General features: G+C 40.0%; 1 pseudogene; it reads right to left on the bottom strand.

Annotated features, from left to right (window-relative positions):
• Positions 1-420: 420 nt before the first annotated feature.
• On the bottom strand, positions 421-658 carry LOC112428542 (small ribosomal subunit protein eS27-like; annotated as a pseudogene).
• Between the last annotated feature and the right edge of the window lie 18,908 nt (positions 659-19,566).

Here is a 19,566-nt window from a genome sequence, read left to right on the forward strand (position 1 = left end):
CCACTAGAACAGAAGTAATGTCCCAATACAGTGGAAAAAGACCAATCCAGTAAACACTCTAACATCCATCCAGTGACTTAAAATAGCAATCTAAATGTTCTAAAGATGAAGGGAAAAAAGTAGAAAACATAGCAAAAACTCTTTCAGCCTGACTCCTTTCACCTGAATACATGGTCTTTTCAGAGCAATACATTTACCACAGATTCCAGCACCCTCAAAATGTTCCACCCATCTTCCCAAATGTCCGCCCCTGTAGCCCAGTTGACCAGGATTGCTCAAAAGATTTAGAAGACATTTCCTAAACTTCCCAGAGATTCTCAGTCAGTGGATCCAGGGTGGGGCATAGTAATCTATAATTCTTTTTAAATCCAAAATATCCTTATCAGAATGATTTCCCATTCATCTTGATAGAAGGTGCTTTTAATGCTGCTTCCTCCTGAAGGAACCTTCTGTAAGCCTTGCTTTTTCTCCTGTAAGCAGGCGGAGAACAGTGGAGCCACCAACACACAAAACTACTGTTTGTGCCTGGCTAAAGACCGTGGTGATTTTATAGCACCCTGGGCATTTCATATCCATGAAGTGCCTGGGGCTCTGCATCAGGCACTCCTTGCGTTTCCTCTTCTGGAGAGGGATAAAAGAGATCTTTTGTGAGACGCATGTTCTCACGGGTAGGTAGTCACCACTAGAAAGGGAAATATGTCATTTAAAAAAAATCTTTCCAAATGATTCTGATGGTCACACTGGGGAACCATTTAAAGGAATCTTTAATGGTCTATCTGTAGGAGAGATTTTCAAATGAGGTGCTGGTGTTAGAAATGGAAGTCATTGGTTGGGTAACTTTCCAATTTTAATACATCCTCTGCTCCTACCTCCAAGTTTCTTCCATGCTTCCTAGTGGAGAGGGAATATAGTACACAGGGTGAGTAAGAATTGAAAAGCACTGTCTTTGGAATGGAGAGTCAGGGAACTGCCTGGAGAGAAACGAAACAAAACAAAACCAAACCCTCTCGCTCCGATAGTGTAAACTAGTTGGGTGCAAATATAAAACAACTGTTATCACCACCCACCTCAACGCTGGTTCATTCTATGGGGCAAGTTCTTCCTCTGCTCCTGGAAGAAATTCTGAGAAGGTGAAACTGGTTTTTCCTGGCATTTTCAGATAATAAAATCATTTTGCCTGAAAGAGTCTCATGTTATAATTAAAAGTCATATCAAAACCATAGAGTTTAAAGTTAAAATTTCTCTCCTCCCTGACTGGGGATCTATCTGCTCCCCCAGTTTGGGCCTGCACATTCAATCTCTTCTTAGTTTCCCTTCCTGCTTCTCCACCTCCTCTCCCTCACTCATCCTGTCCCCCATGCAAGATTGAAGGTGGGACTAGGGGCTGGGGTAGGCAAGGAAGAGAGGTAAGGTTACAGAGAGAAAGGTCTTACCTGACCAATATTGATGCAACCTGACCCTCCTTCCCCCTGGCTGGCTAATTCTTGCTCACGAGATGCATTAAGCGTTCTTTGAAGAGCTCCTGTCATCGCTGGAGATGTCTCACCTGCAGAACCAGGTGAATTCATTTCCTCTAGCTGGTAATTCACAATTCCCTGAGCACCTGACTTTCACCATATACCTTCAGCCTTTTCTATTGAGGTCTCCTTGCCTTCCCTCTACCAGGTACATGGGCAGGGCTTAAGGCAGTTCAAGGGTAGCTTTAGCTCTCACATGTTGTCTATATTTGATCCATGAAAGACTCACGTGTCATTCTCTGTTGCACCAACACAGCAGGAAACTTTGGCCAGAGCATCTTGCTTTTAGGTGCTTTAACCATGTGTCAGATACCAGTCCACTGTATCCCCCAAACAGCAGGGAATCCTATCAGAAACCTCAATTTATCCCTGTGAAGCCTATTTCACTTGACTTTAGGTGAGGAGGAAGCCCATTCCTCTTACTCCATAGCCATGAAGACAGGGTATCAGCAGCATTCTAAAAACTCTCTCTAAAATTTTTTCTTTCTTTTGACCTCTTCAATTTCTTTCATAGATTGAAGATAGGTGATCTGCAAAATCAGTTTATAACACCATCTTCTCAAAATGTTACGTGGTGTATCTATTGTCATGAGGCCTTAGGTGAAACAGGGATTTGGAGAGTCCGATTTTACATTTTGATGGCTAAAGCCCTAGTCCTTTGGACTGTCACACCAAGACGGTCAATGGATTTCCATTAGAGGATCCGAACGTGCCCTGTATTCCAGTTGGCTCTTTGACATTTAAAGTCTGGGCAGACTGGCAGGCCCCTTTTGCCAAGGAGCAATTACTTCCGTAGTAATTAGGTCTGAAATCATGTTGCCTGTTTGAATCAAAAGCAGTTATCTGCACAAGATAACATTCAATGAGTGCAGACACGGTAGAGTAAATAAACAACCCATGTTTCTTCAACCAGGCACAGCCCTGTATTTTACAGCAGTTAAAGATTCTAAGGGTATTAAAGATTACGAGAATGTAATCATACAAATACCAAAGAGATTTGCTAATTAAAGCCAAAATCTGGAAGTATAAGCTGAAGTTATTAGTGTTTATATTATAATAGAAAAGAAAAAGAGGGACAAAGAAGGAAAAAGAAAAGAAATCTTAAATGGTAAACTGAATAACAAAATCATAAAAATGTAAATATATCGAGGATTCTAAAAATCAACTATTTTAATACCTTCATCTTACATAAAATAATAACAATAGTAACAAAAAACACTACTGCACATTTGCTATGTTTTAAGCACTTTATAATAATGTTATCTCATTTAATCATCATATATGAAAGGCTGTGGTAGATTAGATTATTGCTCTCAGATCGTCACGCACTCCCTTTTCCTGCCATGTAACTTTCTGATGCAGTGTAGTGGGCAGAATACATTTCACCACCCCATTGATGTTGGGCTTCACCACGTGACTAGCATTGATTAATGGGATGTTAACACATGTCACACAAATACAAGAGTAAAGTCTGCTTTCTAAATTTGTAAATTGTGTAATTTGACTTGCCATTTTGCATTCCCGAGATTGGTGCCGGACAAGGAGAATGAAGAAACATATGGAGCAAAGCTAAACTCAACCTGGAGCCTAGAGCCAAGGCTCACCAGTGGGCATCCTGAAGCAGATGTGCCCCAGAAAACTTGCAGGCCCATGAACCAAGAAAATTAATGCGTGTGGTAAGCCACTGAGTTCTGGACAGTTTGGTATATGGCATTATTTTAGCAATAGCTGACTAATACAAAGGTCTAGACAAAGAGAAAGAATATCTGCTTATCACCAAGGCTGAAATACATTTAAAAATCTTCATATTCCCAGTTTTCTTTCATATTGCTTATTTGTCTCAGTTTAGATACCTTAGCTCTAACCTGTGCTCATTGCTGGAAGTTAAGAATTTTATCTGAAAAAGAGTTAAAAGAGTAACTCACAGAAGCTCTCAATTACTACAAAAGTTTACACACACACACACACACGAACCTTTTTGTGGGTGCTTGCTTCGTCTGAGATGGAAAGAAACAAATGGACATCTATAATAGGTCAGCTTCAGGATGAACAACAGTAAGCTGACTGACAAGGGTTTTTTATGCAAAATGTACTGTCAACTCCCAGGACTAGAAGCATATAAAAACCTAGGCATCAATCAATGGGTGTTTATTGAGTGCTTATACAATATTAGGCTGAGGGAAAGGTGGTGCTTGGGAGTGGGGGTTTGAGGAGTGGCTAAAAATAAAAATATGACAGAGACCTTCCCCTGATAAATTTTATTCTCATTCTAACAGAAACTCATAGTTTCAAACTCCAGAACACTCAGATCTGCATGGGAACTAATAATTTGTTTCAAAAATAAACGTCAAATTGGCTAACAAACAAAAACATCTACTGCCCCCCGCCCCGACAAAAATAAATTCTACGGCAAACATTTAGTCAATGCTAAAAAAGTAAAAGCATTAACTTTAAAATTAGAAATAAGACAAAAATGCCTGCTATTACTATTTATGTTCACTTTATACAAGATATCAGAGCCAGTAGAATAACAAAGAAAAAAGAAGTCAAAAGTGTGATAACTGGGCTGGACGCAGTGGCTCACACCTGTAATCCCAGCACTTTGGGAGGCCGAGGCGAGCAGATCTTCTGAGGTCAGGAGTTCGAGACCAGCCTGACCAACATGGTGAAATCCCATCTCTACTAAAAATACAAAATTATCCAGGCCTGGTGGCGTATGCCTGTAATCCCAGCTACTCAGGAGGCTGAGGCAGGAAAATCGCTTGAACCCGGGAGGTGGAGGTTGCAGTGAGCCGAGATCATGCCATTGCACTCCAGCCTGGGCAACAGAGCAAAACTCCGTCTCAAAAAAAAAAAAAAAAGTGTGATAACTGGAGAAGAAAAACCAACAACTACTATTATTTACAGACTATATGGTTGTATATATAGAAAACTAGAAAGAATATATAATGTTGGAACCATAAAAAATTTTAAATAGTCTGGTATAAGATTATTGGTATGAAGATCAATATTAAAAAGCCAACAGCACTTTATTTTTTTATCTTTTTAAACAAACTTTTATTTTAGGTTCAGGGCTACATGAGCAGGTTTCTTATATAGGTAAACTTGTGTCATGGGGGTTTGGTGTACAGATTATTTTATTTCCCAGGTAAGAAGCACAATTATAGTTTTATATACCAGAAATACACCTTTAGAATGCATAACTTTTAGGGCCAGGTGTGGTGACTTATGTGTGTAATCCCAGCACTCTGGGAGGCCAAGGCAGGCAGATCAATTGAGGCCAGGAGTTCAAGACCAGCCTGGCCAACATGGTGAAACACTGTCTCTACTAAAAATACAAAAATTAGACAGGTGCACTGGCATACTCCTGTAGTCCCATGAGGGACTCAGGGGGCTGAGGCATGATAATTGCTTGAGCCTGAGAGGTGGAGGTTGCAGGGAGCTGAGGTCATGCCACTGCACTCCAGCCTGGATAACAGAGTAAGACTTCATCTCAAAAATATAATATGTAAATAACTTTTAAAAATACCACTTAAAATCCAACAATAAAAGAAAGTTGTGTGAATAAACTTAACAAAACCTTTCCAAGATTTCTATGAAGAAAAACATAATACCTTACTGGAAGGTATGAAAGATAACTTACATAAATTAGAGACATACCATGTTCACGAATTATATGAATGGGTATGTATTATAACAATGTCAATTACCCCTAATTATTCTTTACATTCAACTTAATTTCAGTCACAATCCAATAAGGTTTTTAAGGGACATTACATGCTAATTTCTAAAAATCTCATGTAGAATTAATGGACAGATAGAAAGATGGATAGTTATGTGACAAGGAAAAATAATAAAATGTTAATTATAGAATCTAGGTGGTGGGTTCCTGGGTGTTTGTTTACAGTAAAATCCTTTTAACTCTACTTTTGGACTTTTAATAAGAAAATGTTTCGGTGGAGGGGAAATCATTTGGAAAAGCCAATAGCTACGAAAAGCTCAGATGCTCCTAAAAAGGAAGAACAAAGTGCTTTACCACATGGGAAAACTTTGAGTGAAAGTTATTAAGACAGTGTGGTATTGGTGTGAGAACAGACAACTGAATCAACAGAACATGATAGAGACCAGGCATCTATGAAAACCTAATTTATATCAGATCCGACATTAGAGATCATTGGAGAAATGATACACTATTCAGTAAATGGTATGAGGAAAATTGGTTATCCATATGGAAAAGAAAACATTGAAGACAAAACTTTAAAACTTTTAAGAAAAAGATAAGAGAATGTCTTTTAAATATCTTTATAAAATAGAAAGTTTTTCAATAGCAAAAAGGTATAACTCATAAAGGAAAAGACTGATCAATTTTATTACATTAAAATTTAAAACTGCTATTCCACAAAAGATGACATCAAGGAGTAAAAGATTATCCCACAATCTGGAAAGAGTTATTTTCAACTCATATAACTGAAAACAGATTAATATCCATATTTTATAAAGTACTCTTATAAATCCTTGAGAAAAAGACAAACAACCCTACAGCAAAAAATGGGCAAGTGCAGAAGGATGAAAGGATGTAAAAATCTAAAAAGCTATCCTGGGGGAAAGAAATACACAAACTCCTTTAGGAAAATTAACATTTTTAGTGGACCTCAACTTTGAAAGAATCAAGCTAAAACAAAAGTGGCACGTGCTTATGATATACTGTGGTAAATTTGCAAACCTCCCATAAATTATAATCTAGAAGCTTACAAACCACATAGGACTTCATGAAGACTTATTTATTACTCTACCAAAAAAAAAGTATGAATTATGGCTAAGTATGCCTTTCTGTCCTCGGAAAGACAGCAAGGGAGGCAAAATCATAACCAAATATCCTTTATTTCTCCCTTATCTTGTTTCTTCTTTCCTTCCTTCCTTTCTTCCTTCATCCCTCTGCTCCTTCCTTTTCCTTTTCGTTTCATTTTCCTTCTCTCCTTCTTCTATCCTTTCTCTCTGTCCTTCTGTACTAGTTTTCTAATACTGCATAACAAATTACAAAATACTTATCTAGGTGCAGTGGTGCACATCTTTAGTCACAGCTACTGAGAAGGCTGAGGTGGGAGGATCATTAGAGCCCAGGAGTTTGAGGCCAGCCTGGGCAACGTAGCAAGACCCCATCCCTAAAAATACAACAACAAAATCCTTAACAATACAAAAAATAAATTATTATTTCACAATGTCTGTGAGTCAGGTGGCCAGTAACAGACTAACTGGGTCCTCTGTTCAGGGTCTCACCAAGCTGAAAGTAAGCTGTCAGCCAGTGCTGTGACCTCATCTGTGACCCAGAGTTCCCTTCCCAACTTATTCAGATTGTTGTCAGAATTTAGTACCTTTCACCGATAGGACTAAGGGTCCAATGTGCTTGCTGCGTGTTGGCTAGGAGTAACTCTCAGCTCCTAGAGCCTGCCCTCAGGTCCTAGCTACCTGACCCTCCTACAAGGTGCAACTTACTTCCTCAAAGACAGCAGGAGAATCTGTCTCGTACTACAAATCTCTCTAACTTCATTTAAGAGCTCACCTGCTTAGGTCAGGCCTTCCTAGGAGATCCCTTTTGATTAACACACATTCAACTGACTAGAGACCTTAATTAAGCCAGAAACCACAACTTACTTAGAAAGCTAGAGAAATAAAGGCCAAGTCACAGAGGACTTTACAAACCACATATGGAATGTGACCTTCATCCCAGCAACAGTTAGAAACCAATGAAGGACTTGAAGGTTTTTAAGAACAAAAATGTCAGAATCAAATGGTCAGATCTGCACTTTAGAAAGATGGCTCCAGGGGGCTGTAAGAAGGAGAAAGAGGGAGGTTCCACTTGAACATGTATTTGTGGGATGGAAGGGGAGCATGTGACAAAAATAACTCTAGACGCTGCCCTCAAGATACTATGCCATGCACTTAGAAACTCTTTAATTTGAAAAACAATTGCTGGGCATCTATTCTATCCCCAGAGACAAAGCTTATAACCAGAAAAATAGTCATATACCTGTCTTCTTCTAACATGCCACAAAAGTACATGTATGGCTTTTGAAAAAATAGTTGAGAGAGGGCAACGGTCAAAATGTGGAAGGGAATAAAATTTAGGGGAGAAGGTTAGCACACCAAAATGTATACTGTATCTTCATTTATGGTTTCCAATTAGGATAAAATATTCTTAAATTTTTTTCAAGTCAAAGGGGTACAAGAGACTTGGTCAATTACAAAGACACTGGGTTCACAGGATAAACTTGTTTAGAGGAAGAACCAACATTCCAGAGAGTCAGACTGAGCAAAACTTTTCACATGGATCATCTGCATTATTTTAAGTAGTAAACTAAGAGCCGGAAGAGGTCAAAATGAGGGAGTGAACCGTGCGCAGCAGGGTTTGCAGGAAAAGGTCTCCTGATGAAGGGAAGACAGAATACAGCTCTGCAGAGAGGAGGGGCAAATCCTAGTAATGAATTTATCTCTATACACACCATTCGATTCTTATTTGATTTGTCAAAGGGCTTAGGGGTTATCTTGTGATTGGAAAGCCCCACATGTATAATAAATTGCTAACTTCATCTCTTGACTGACTTGTAAATCTTGAATCTTTTCAGGGATTAACTACTTGCTAAATTCATTTATCAAAATTAAAACTAGGTTTTCAGAATGCTGCCCTCCAAATCCCAAGAAACTATGAAAGATTAACCTTTTGCAGAGCCTTCCAGGCTGCGCACCAGTGGGTGACATCAACACAAGTGATTAATAGCAGGTATCTAAGGTCTGGGGGAGATGCTGACAGACATTCTCCCAAATGATGGCATAAGTCAGCTACTAATCAATCTAAGAAAACACACATCCTGATACTCTTCATACTAACGAAGCATTTCCAATTAATATTTAGAACATCCATAGGAATTCTGTTTTGCACTAGAACCAGAGGTTTTAAGTGTATCAGACCTCCTGAATATTGTAAAACAGAATTCATTGACTCAGCCATTTTTAGTCATTCTAGAAGCATCAGGAGCAGCGGCAGAATTAAACCTCAAATCCAGAGTTGTAGCTGTTCCGTGATGCTGTTTTGAAAACAGAGCTTTTGCTAACATTTTTTATACCAGGGATGCTCGCACCATTTGAGCCATACACAACCTATGTGCTCATCGTAAAGGAGCGCACCCCTCTCTGTTGTCTTTCTCCCTTGTCTATTTACAGCCTGTGGTGTCATCTTGAGGCCTTAGAAGCATTTCATCCAAATAACCACATTCACACAAAATGTTCCAACACCTTCCCAGGACAATCCTTGACATTTTCTCTTCCCTCCTTGAGTGGCATGTGCTGTGAACCTGCTCCTTCTTACATCTGAAATGGCAACTGGGCGAGTTAATGGTCCCCTCAGATCCTCTACATCCATGATTCTTGTAAAACAAACTCTTTGCCCCAGTTCATAACAGCCCTGATGATGCCCTAAAGAAAGTGACACTGAGACTTTGCCTCCCACTAAAGGGTACAGGTTAGACTCAGATGGGGGTATAAAATGGCATGAGGGCCAGGCACGGCAACTCGCGCCTGTAATCCCAGAACTTTGGGAGGGTGAGGTGGGCAGATCACCTGAGGTCAGGAGTTCAAGACCAACCTGGCTAACATGGTGAAACTCCATCTCTACTAAAAATACAAAAATTAGCTGGGCATGGTTGTGCATATCTGTAATCCCAGCTACTTGGGAGGCTGAGGCAGGGAATTGCTTGAACCCAGAAGGCGGAGGTTGCAGTGAGCTGAGATGGTACCATTGCATTCCAGCCTGGGTGACAAGAGCAAAACTCCGCCTCAATAAATAAAAAATAAAATAAAATAAAATAAAAATGACATGAGCCATTTTATTTAATATAATACCAAAGTATTCCCAGATTCTCTTAACTGTACTTCATGGAATTACTCCCTCTGCATTTTCTAAACCAGTGGTGAGCAATCTTTTCTTTTTCCCTTGGGGACTACTAGCTTACAGGATAATCATTTAGCAGGGGATCATAAGAATACAGGTCATACTAATTCCATTTACTTTATAAGCATCTGGTAAAGCCAGGATTACTGAGCATTTATGGCTACCATGTACCGTGTGAAGCAATTTATATACATTATTTCTACCAGTCTTTACAACAATTCTCTAAGATATGTTCAATTACCAACATCCATTTAAACATGAGGAGACTGAGGCACTAGAGTGTAAGTAACCTGCCCAAAGCTAGGGAGTGCCAAGAGCAGCTCAGACCCTGGTCCACCTGGCCCCAAAGCCTGGGCTGTCCTTACTGATGACTGCCTTCTCTTTCATCACTGTGAAGTCCATGGTAGGCCCTAGAGTCACGTGGATGATGAGTCACTTGGATGCATAAGACAGTATTTCTGCTCCACTACCCCCTGGGGCTTATATTCCAATAAAAACAGGTTAAAACCTATTACAGAGCTAAGAACAGAGTCATAGTCCAGCATGGCGGATGCAGATATGAACTCAGCCTAGAAGACTGAAGAAATATTCCCTAGAGGAGTGACCTTCAAGCCGTGAACGTGGTAGAGAGTATTCAAAGCGGAACAGGTGCCGTACTAAAGCACACTGTTAGAAAAGGGCACGTGCTAGGAAAGGCAAGAAGCTTGACCTGACTGCAATAGCAGCAACAGAGGCAGGAAGAGGAAAGGGAGGAAGAGGAGGAGAGTGACAGGCAATGGAAAAGGTTAGGTTAGGCCCCAGTGGCAATGCTTAAGAGTCTAGATATTATTTTTCAGGTAAGGGCACCCATTGTTTCTGAGCAAAAGCGTTGCATTACGAAGCCTGACTTTTGGGGTTTTTTTTTTAAGGAATACTAAGCAAGTGGAAGTGTGGTAGAGAGAAAGGCCAGAAGCAGAAGCACCTGTTTAGAGTCCAGGACAACAGTGAAAGCAGGTGGAAAGGAAACACCAGACAAGGTACATGTCAAAGTGTCTCCAATGGACTTACCACCATATTTTATACCACATATTTATTGATTGATTGATTTTCTGTCTCCCACGAAATTATATGTTCCATGAGAGCAGGGATTTTTGCTGAATTCTTAGTGCTCAGGACACTGCCTTATAGAACCTCCATAAATGAAGCAAACCAAAAGGAGTTTAGGGGTTGAATTTAATACACGAGAGAGTGGAGCGACTGAGAGATTACGATAAAATTTCTAGCCTGGGAAACTGGATGGATCATGCCAGAGATCAAGAATACAAGACAGAAAGATTTTGAAGTATCTACAGGATTCCAGAGTGACATATGCAGAAAGCTGTTTGAAGTTTGGGACTGGAGCACAAGAGAAAGGTGGAGGCTGGTTTCAGAGATTTGGGGATCATCAGTATAGAGTTAGAGATGGTATTGAAGCTATGGAAGCAGAAAAAACCAGACAGAGCCTACGAGGAGAACAGGGGAGAGGAGTAAAAAACTATGAGCAAACACAACATTTATGAGATAGGAGAAGCCAGCAAAAGAAGCAAGGAAGAAACAGTGAGAAAGACAAAAGAACTGGGAGAGAAGAGTGTTCCTGAAAACACCAGAGGAAAGCATCCTGAAAAGCAGAACCCAGTGCATTTGGGGACAATCAGATGTGCTATTGGCTATACACAGGTAAGAGAGAAAGAAGATAGAAAATAGACCATCTGTATTTCGAAACTAGATGATCATTACAATCTTTATAGAGGACATTGTGGGGCACGGAGGGGATGACTGAATGTGAATTGTTGAAAGTTCTAGAGAAGGCAGGAATAGGGCTACCACCAGCTCACTAACCCATTTGTGCAAATTAGAGAAAAACACCCCTTCCTGGCTAGGAACAAAGGCACAGAGACTGACAGGTGGAGCACCCCCTCCTCTTGAGCTCAGTTCCTTCATGCAGAATGCAGCCTGCCCAGCATCACGCAGTGGCCCTTGCTAGGATTTAGACAAGGAATTCGTTTAAAATAGTGAGACCAGAATGCCAGCATAAGTGAAGAAGTCAACCTCAGATGAAGAGAAAAGATAGAGTATGTTGCAGGAGGAGACAGAAAAATAAAATGCAACTCAGAGTTTAAAAAGCATGGTAAACGTTTGAAACAGAAAAAAATAAAAATTTATTAGAGGCAAGAAAAATGATGATCTAACCCATATTGATAGTTCACCTGAGGCTAAATACTAGTGCCGCAAATTGTACAGGTATATAATTTTTTTTTTCTGCAATGTTCAGAAGCCCAGCAACAGGAACAAAGAAAGCAAGTTGTTAGCTTCATCTTAAGTTTTTTTGGAAAATTACAAAATGCTTCACTACCCATTTTAAAAGTTGACAGCAATCAGAAAAATCCAGACAGAAGGAAACTACAGAAAAATAACTGTTCCCTCAACAAATAAATTGCAAGTTGAAAAAAAGAGACAGAAAGTGGAAACCTGTAGAATAAAAAACATTAAGAGAAAAACCAACCAATCACAAATTGAACTTTATTTGAATGCTGATTCCAATGGACATATTATAAAATTATTTTTAATTGACATTAAAGGGCAGTTGGAGATTTGAACATTAACTGGATTTTGTGATACTGAGAAATTGTTACTAGTTTTAGGAGCAATACTGGCATCATGGTTAGGTTCAAGAGTCCTCATGAATGATAGACATATACAGGTCTGTTTACAGATGGACTTGTTACTGAACTGAAACTTGCTTTCAAATAAAATAGGAAGCAGGAAAGTGAGTGGAACACAGGTGAAATAAGAGGGGCCGTGAACTTATGACCTTAAATCTGGATGACTGACCTATGGTGAAGGCTGTGATCAGTTCCTATGATAGGTTCATAAGATTTATTATACTATTCCGTGCACTTTCGTATAGGTTTTAATTTTTCCATAATAAATTCTGTTTAATGTAGTGACAAAACTAAATTCTATTCAGTGAATAATGGAAAAATTCCACTAGTTCTAGTGATGGCCAGTTAAGGAGATAACATGAGAAGTGACGGAGAGAAAAAATTTCAAAAGAGGGATAAATTAGAAAAAAGCAGAAAAAATGTAAAAGACAAAACACAGCGAGATAAAGGCATAAACACGAACAGAAAAAGAGGGTACTATCAGAGTGAAAGCAACACGAATTTAAAGACTCAAAAACAGACGTGAAATTACATTACCACCTTGTGGTCTTTTAGGATATTGCCCCTAAATACTCAAATGATGATGTTTTTTCACACCTGTAGGCATTTGTGGGAGTATCGTCCCTATGCTTGAACCAGGTGTAATTTAGTTAAAGGCCATATCTAAGCTTCAGATAGGAGGTTTCTCATTTGTGATATAAACTTTTTTGAGTCTTCTAATATTTTCAGACTCTACTCCCACTTGTTACAAGGTCTCAATATTTCTATGCTTCACTGTCCCAAATTTCTCCCTTTATATATTCAGGGTTAGCTTCCAATTTGGTATTTCAAGACTTTATTAACAAATTCTTATTCACCTTGTACAAATGCTTAATGATTTTTTTTTTTTGTTTTGTTTTGTTTTTTTTTTTTTTTTTTGATACGGACTCTTGCTTTGTCACCAGGCTGGAGTACAGTGGCGTGATCTCCGCTTACTGCCACCTCCACCTGCCAGGTTCAAGCCATTCTCCTGCCTCAGCCTCCTGAGCAGCTAGGACTACAGGTGCCCACCACCACACAGTGGCTCACGCCTCTAATCCCAGCACTTTGGGAGGCCAAGGCGGGTAGACCATGAGGTCAAGAGATCGAGACCATCCTGGCCAACATGGTGAAACCCTGTCTCCACTAAAAATACTTAGTAATTTCTTGACTTTTTGGTTTTATAGTATTTTATCTTTTTCCAAGACAAAGTCTCGCTGTCGGCTTTACCATTATATTTCCTGCCTGACTGATCTTATAATAATTTCTGACTCTTATGTTTTTGAGCATTCTACTCACCTTTCTCTTACCTTCTCAACTCCATGGCAGTTACTTTTCTTATAGCATGTGACAAAGTCATGTAATACAGTCATATAATGTGGCACCACAAGACAGGAAAGGATTGGACTGTGGAACCAAAAGGAATCTATGGCTGTAATGGCCCCGCTATTTAGCCAGATGACCCAAGCCAGGACATTCTATCTCTCTTGTATTCAACAGTCCAAGTAGCCCAAATGCTGTTACCATTCCCTCGTATTATCTTTTAAATTCGCCCTCCTGTCCTCTCCTCCTGTGTGAGCCCCTGCAGTCCTCATCTCTGGCATGGATTGATGCACTAGACTCCTAGCTAGCACCCCTACTTCCATCCAGTCCAGAGTCCCTCCAACTGACCGTCCGCACTGCACCAGTTACTTCTCCAAAATGCACACGGGATCATGTGACTTTCCGCTTAATATCTTCCAGCACTTCTTAACACCCACAAGAAAAGAATACTAAATGCTGACAGCCAACCTCTTAATACAACTCCTGCTGCTTTCTAGGATCATTCACTGCTGTTCCCCCAACTTACACAGGCTGCTGCAGTCAAACCAGGCCTTGCTGTTCCCAGCTAGGCCACTGTATGCTCCATACTTCCTTGCATTGGTACGAGCTGTATCCCTGTCTGAAAACCCACTTTTATGCCTGGTTAACTCCTAATCTTGGTTAGTCTTAATTTGGATTTAACACTCATGACTCGGCTCACTCCCCGACTGAGTAGTCCCACAGCATTCCCACACGATTACACTTAACTGCCTGTATTGTAATTATGCATTTACTGGTCTCTCTATAACCCCCTACCCCCAGCTCCCCAGAACTCCAATGCAGGGTAGAGACTGAACTATGCTGTATTTATTTCAGTAGTCCCAGAACCTATGCCCAGCAAGGCATGGGTATATAAGGAAGATTGGCTGCAGCTGTTTGTAGGAATTTGATCTCCACAGGATACAGGTGGCCAGAGCTTTAACGAAGAAAAGGTGATACCTGGCCGGGCGCGGTGGCTCATACCTGTAATCCCAACACTTTGAGAGGCCGAGGCAGGCAGATCAACATGAGGCCAGGAGTTTGAGACCAGCCTGGCTAACATGGTAAAACCCCATCTCTACTAAAAATACAAAAAATTAGTTGGGTGTGGTGGCGCACGCCTATGATCCCAGCTACTCGGGAGGCTGAGGCATGAGAATTGCTTGAGCCTGGGAGGCAGAGGTTACAGTGAGCCGAGATTGCGCCACTGCACTCCAGCCTGAGTGAAAGAGCAAGACTGCCTCAAAAAGAAAGGGAAAAAAGAAGGAGATACCATTTGTGGCTTAGCACACTGGGCAGGTATTTTTTTTAATGATGATTAGCTACTGTTAGCAAGGATTCTCAAAGTTCAGGTAAGAATAAAAATTTGTTTAAGTCTTTCAGAAGTAAGTACAACAAAATATGTCAAAAATATGCATATCATTTGACCCAGAATTCCACTTGTAGGAAGTGAAATTGACAATGGGCACAAAGATTTAAATATAATACTGTTTTTCACAGCAGCGTTAATATGCTGGAAAAGAATAAAAACTGGAAACCTAAAATGTCCAGAATAGGCACTTGCCAAAGTTAATCATGGTATAACATATAATAAAACTCAGGCAGCTATTAAAAATGAACATTTTCTGAAAAGCAGGAAAAAATGATGTAAAACAACTGTGGTCAGTTTTTTAGTGTACATCTGTATGTGTATGTGGGTTCATTTGTGACATGGCCTAACGCAATAAACTTATGTATGTACATACATTCACACACAAACAGATACTTAGCATAATGAAAGGTTGGAAAATACTTATACCAAAATGAAAATAGGGTTATAAATAATTTAATTTTTGGTTTCTCTGTAGTTTCTGATTTTTCTCCAGTGAACAAGCATCATTTGTAATAAGGGAGGTAATAAAGGTTATATTATTTAAGAGAAGAGGAAGAAGAAAAGAAAGGAGGCTGCTAAGCCCCTAAGGCCATCAAGCAAGGAGACTATAGGAAGCTTACCTGAATTTAAAAAAGCATCTGAATCTTAATAACAGAAAGACCTATGGAGTTTTACAGAAGGTTAAGTCAATTGGTTATATGTGCCTTAGTGTCAAGTCCTCAAATCAATATGTACTTGAGGTCAATGTCAGTGAATGGAAATTATTTGGAGAGGAGGGAGGTAGGGGGAAGAGGTGATATCTGTCAATATTATGGGTCAGACTATTCACATAACCCTTCTTCCCTTTGTTGCCCCACCCCACCCCACCACTAGGCCTCCATTCTTACTACAGGGACTTGGAGAATACTAAAGACTTCCCTTCTTCGTGGAGGATAGAAGGATATCTGTGGAAGCAGCACAAGAAGAATATCTATGCCATACGCCCACCCTTCTATCTGGATCTACATCACCAGCCTTGTCCTAACTAAAGGACAGATTAATTCTTTCCAAGTGCTTAGAAATTTGCATTTAGATTTCATCAAGAATTTTCCACTGATTGATTTACAAATTAAATCTTTAACACAAAGAATCTCTGGTCTCATTAGAATAAATATAAATAAATATAAAATAGTTGTGTGGAGAATTATTTTGTTCAGACCAAAAAAAAAAAAAAAAAAAAAGACCACTAAAACTATAATAAATGAAAGCTGAAGATTAAAAAAAAATGGAGATACCAAGAGTACACTGAGTTTTCATAAACTTCAGCTATGATGTTGAAAGGGTTCAGGTAATGGAAAATATTTATTGTTATCATGTTTGTTTTAAGATAAGAAGACACATTTGCATTTCCTGTCTTATGGGGAACATTCTTAAGAGGAAACTAATTGAACAAAGAGAGGACATAAAGGAAATCACTGGTATTGAATGGGATAAAGAGCATTTTTACTTCTGAGGTTGAAGAAAAGTAGACGAGGAGGGTCCATAATATTTTTAGTTTTGAGGATGGAATGTGGTGGGACATTTTAATTGATTGTCTGTGAAATTAGAGGCAAGATCAAGTGCGAGGGAAAGAGGGGTACAAGGGTTAGACAGTGGTTTTAGAAGTATCATGTTTTTGGGAAAAACGCAGCAAATAATGTCTTCTTGGGAAATAATGTGTTGTCCCAGGTGTTGTTCTCTGGGAAGCAGAGACTGAAAGAGAGTATAGAGTAGAAAAGTTCATCAGGGAGTAACACCTATGAAAGAGGAATCATGTCTTATGAGGGGCTCAGCGTTGCTTTCTGTTGTTGACTGGTCAGAGCTTCAGAGGCAGCAGATGAGGCTTGGTAGAAACTCAAATAGAGCCTAAAAATAGCCTCCATCCCTGCTAACGTGGCCACTTCATGCATGCGCCCATCATGTTAGCCCTGGGGTGGCCACTGATGAAAGCTGGCTAATATGAAATGGCCAAGCCGTTTTGTCTACTTAGTTGTTTAGTGGCTCATCCATGGTGGATTCCATGTTTGGGGCATGTTAGCGTATGACAGAAAGATCCTTAAATTTTGTGCCTACTCCCGTGTGTCTAACTATATGTCTCTCTCCCAGATCTTGTCACTAATCTTCACATCTTCTTTCCTTCCATCTCTGACCAGCTCCTCATTGCCCATGAGTCCTTGTACAGCATAACCTCCTTCCATACAAACTGGATAGCCTAATAAACCACCCAAAACTCTGTCCACTAGGAATATTTTCCTTCACCACTGTCTTTCAAGACCATCCTGAGTGGAGTAGTAATTCAGCTGCTATCCACACCCAGCTTACGCTCATATAAGGCCACCTGTTTATAAAGCAAGCCCAGGCTTTCTCCTTTACCTTCAGCTGGTCATATAAGACCACCCATGCTGGTCATATAAGACCACCCATGTATAAAGTGGGGGAGGGGTGATGATGCCAATATGATGAACAGCATAGGGGGATGGGTTAACCACCCATTCAACCTGCTTTTATCTTCTGTCCTGTTCATGTCTAGTCCCCAGTTTCCTATTTTAAATTTAAAATGAATTGCCACTGGGCCTGTCTGAGTTTTTAATCTAGTAGGACCAACAGAATCCAGATCATGATGGCCAGTTCAAGATGCATAATAATTGGGGGTCCCATAATCAAGTGCTCCATCTCTTGATTATTTGGGGTCCAGTAGCACACCAACAGCTATTTTTCAGAAGGCGATTAATTCTGTGCTGCAGATGGCAAGACTACTCCAAAACCTAAGGGTTTTCTCCACAGGGAGAAATTCCGTATTATATCTTTTTCCACCATTGACATCTCTAACATCATAGGCTCTACCAAACATATAGTTCAAGTGGCCAGGCTACTTTCACCATAGGCTTGACTTGTTGAAAAGGTCTTATCAGCTCCAAGTCCAACTCAAATCTGACATCTTCCATATCACCAACAACATGGGGTGAAACAGTATACCTAGGTGTAGAATATGTTGTCTCTGCAATTCAAAGAGATATCCTAGGTACTATGATTTCTTCTTCGTAGGCAAAGATGCACAATAAAACATTTGTCTTTTACTTTGGAGGGGATGCCCCAGCATGATCTTTACCACTGAACCCCTAATTGTGTTAAGTCGTAGGTCCCTAAATCTTCTTAAGGATTATCACATATGTGTTTTGCCAAGGCCTCTAGCATGTTAGCTACCTCTTGTTCATCCTGCCTGATCAGCAGGATGTCACTGATGTAACGGATTGGTATGATGATTTCCAGGGTATCCAGATGGTCTAGATCTGTTTGGACTATATTATGGCACATCATGATGATGCTAACAAAGCCTTGGCATATGGTTGACTCCCCGTGCAGTTTAGTAGGTCAAAAGGGAGAAATGAGAACCGGAACTCACAAAGGTCTTGGTCTAGTCTTGGAGCATACCACCTGGATGGCAGTCTCAATCTCAGCTGGTCACAGTACCAAAAAGAGACTTTTAAAATTACCAAGATGGTACACCAAAGCATGGGGACCACGGCAGGGGACTCTATTTGCTCACATCTAATGATGGTAATAGTCTCCATAATTCTTAACTGGTCAAGCTCCTTAGGCTGTTACTTCAAGCTTCTTGATCGTGTTGATAATCGTGACCCCCTCATTTCTGGCAGTTAAGCACAACCATCTGGCCTCTACGCTTCAGAGCACTATCATTTCCAATACCACCAATGAGAAAAGTTCTGTGGTAGCCTCTCCTGTCTGCAGAACTGGCTTACAGAGAACTGTCACTGAACCTCTTGACTGGTGGCTCTTTCATCAGCTTATTCCTGACAGCCTTGGTGAAACGATGTGTCCTCTTTGCCTCCCTATAAAACATACCCTTCTGATGTGTCTTCTGGCCTTATATATACAATATTATATGTCCAGCCTGTCCACTGTTCTCAACCCTTTACGGTAATATCTTTTTCTAATGTATGTCGTGGCAATTCAGGCATTTCAGCCTCATTCATGTGGGCCATCATTTTTTGCCCGGGTAGCAAGTTTGCATCACCCCCCGGAGCCCTTACTAGAATGTTAAATTGCATATCCCAAGAGAGTACCATCAAGTCAATACATTCATTGTAAGTTACCAAAGAGACCAGCTCTGTTATTTAGTTTTCAATTGTTTGCTAACTGACCTCAGCTTTTCTTTATCCATCTACAGGTTACCAATGCAATTTATAACAACAGTTCAATTCAATTATCTTTATATTTATCATTCCCCTTATTCATTTAAAATTCCTGAATAATCATGCTACACCAATGGATTTCAATCCGCTAGCACACCATCCTAGTTCATCATTAGTGAAAGTAGGTCACATGTTGCTTAACCATGAGGATATGTACTGAGAAATGCGTTGTTAGGCAATCTCATCATTGTGTGCACATCATGAAGTGTAACTACAGAAACCTAAATGATACAGCCTACTAAACACCTAGGCTATGTGGTACAGCCTATTGCTCCTAGATTACAAACATGTACAGCATGTTACTATACTGATTACTGTACACAATTGGAACACAGTGGTATCTGTGTATATAAATATATCTAAACATTAAAAACCTACAGTAAAAACATGGTCCAAAAGATACAAAGTAATACACCTGTATAAGCTACTTTCCATGAATGGAGCTTTCAGGACTGGAAGT

This window comes from Macaca nemestrina, chromosome 10 (genome assembly GCF_043159975.1).
Source record: "Macaca nemestrina isolate mMacNem1 chromosome 10, mMacNem.hap1, whole genome shotgun sequence".
NCBI lineage: Eukaryota > Metazoa > Chordata > Mammalia > Primates > Cercopithecidae > Macaca > Macaca nemestrina.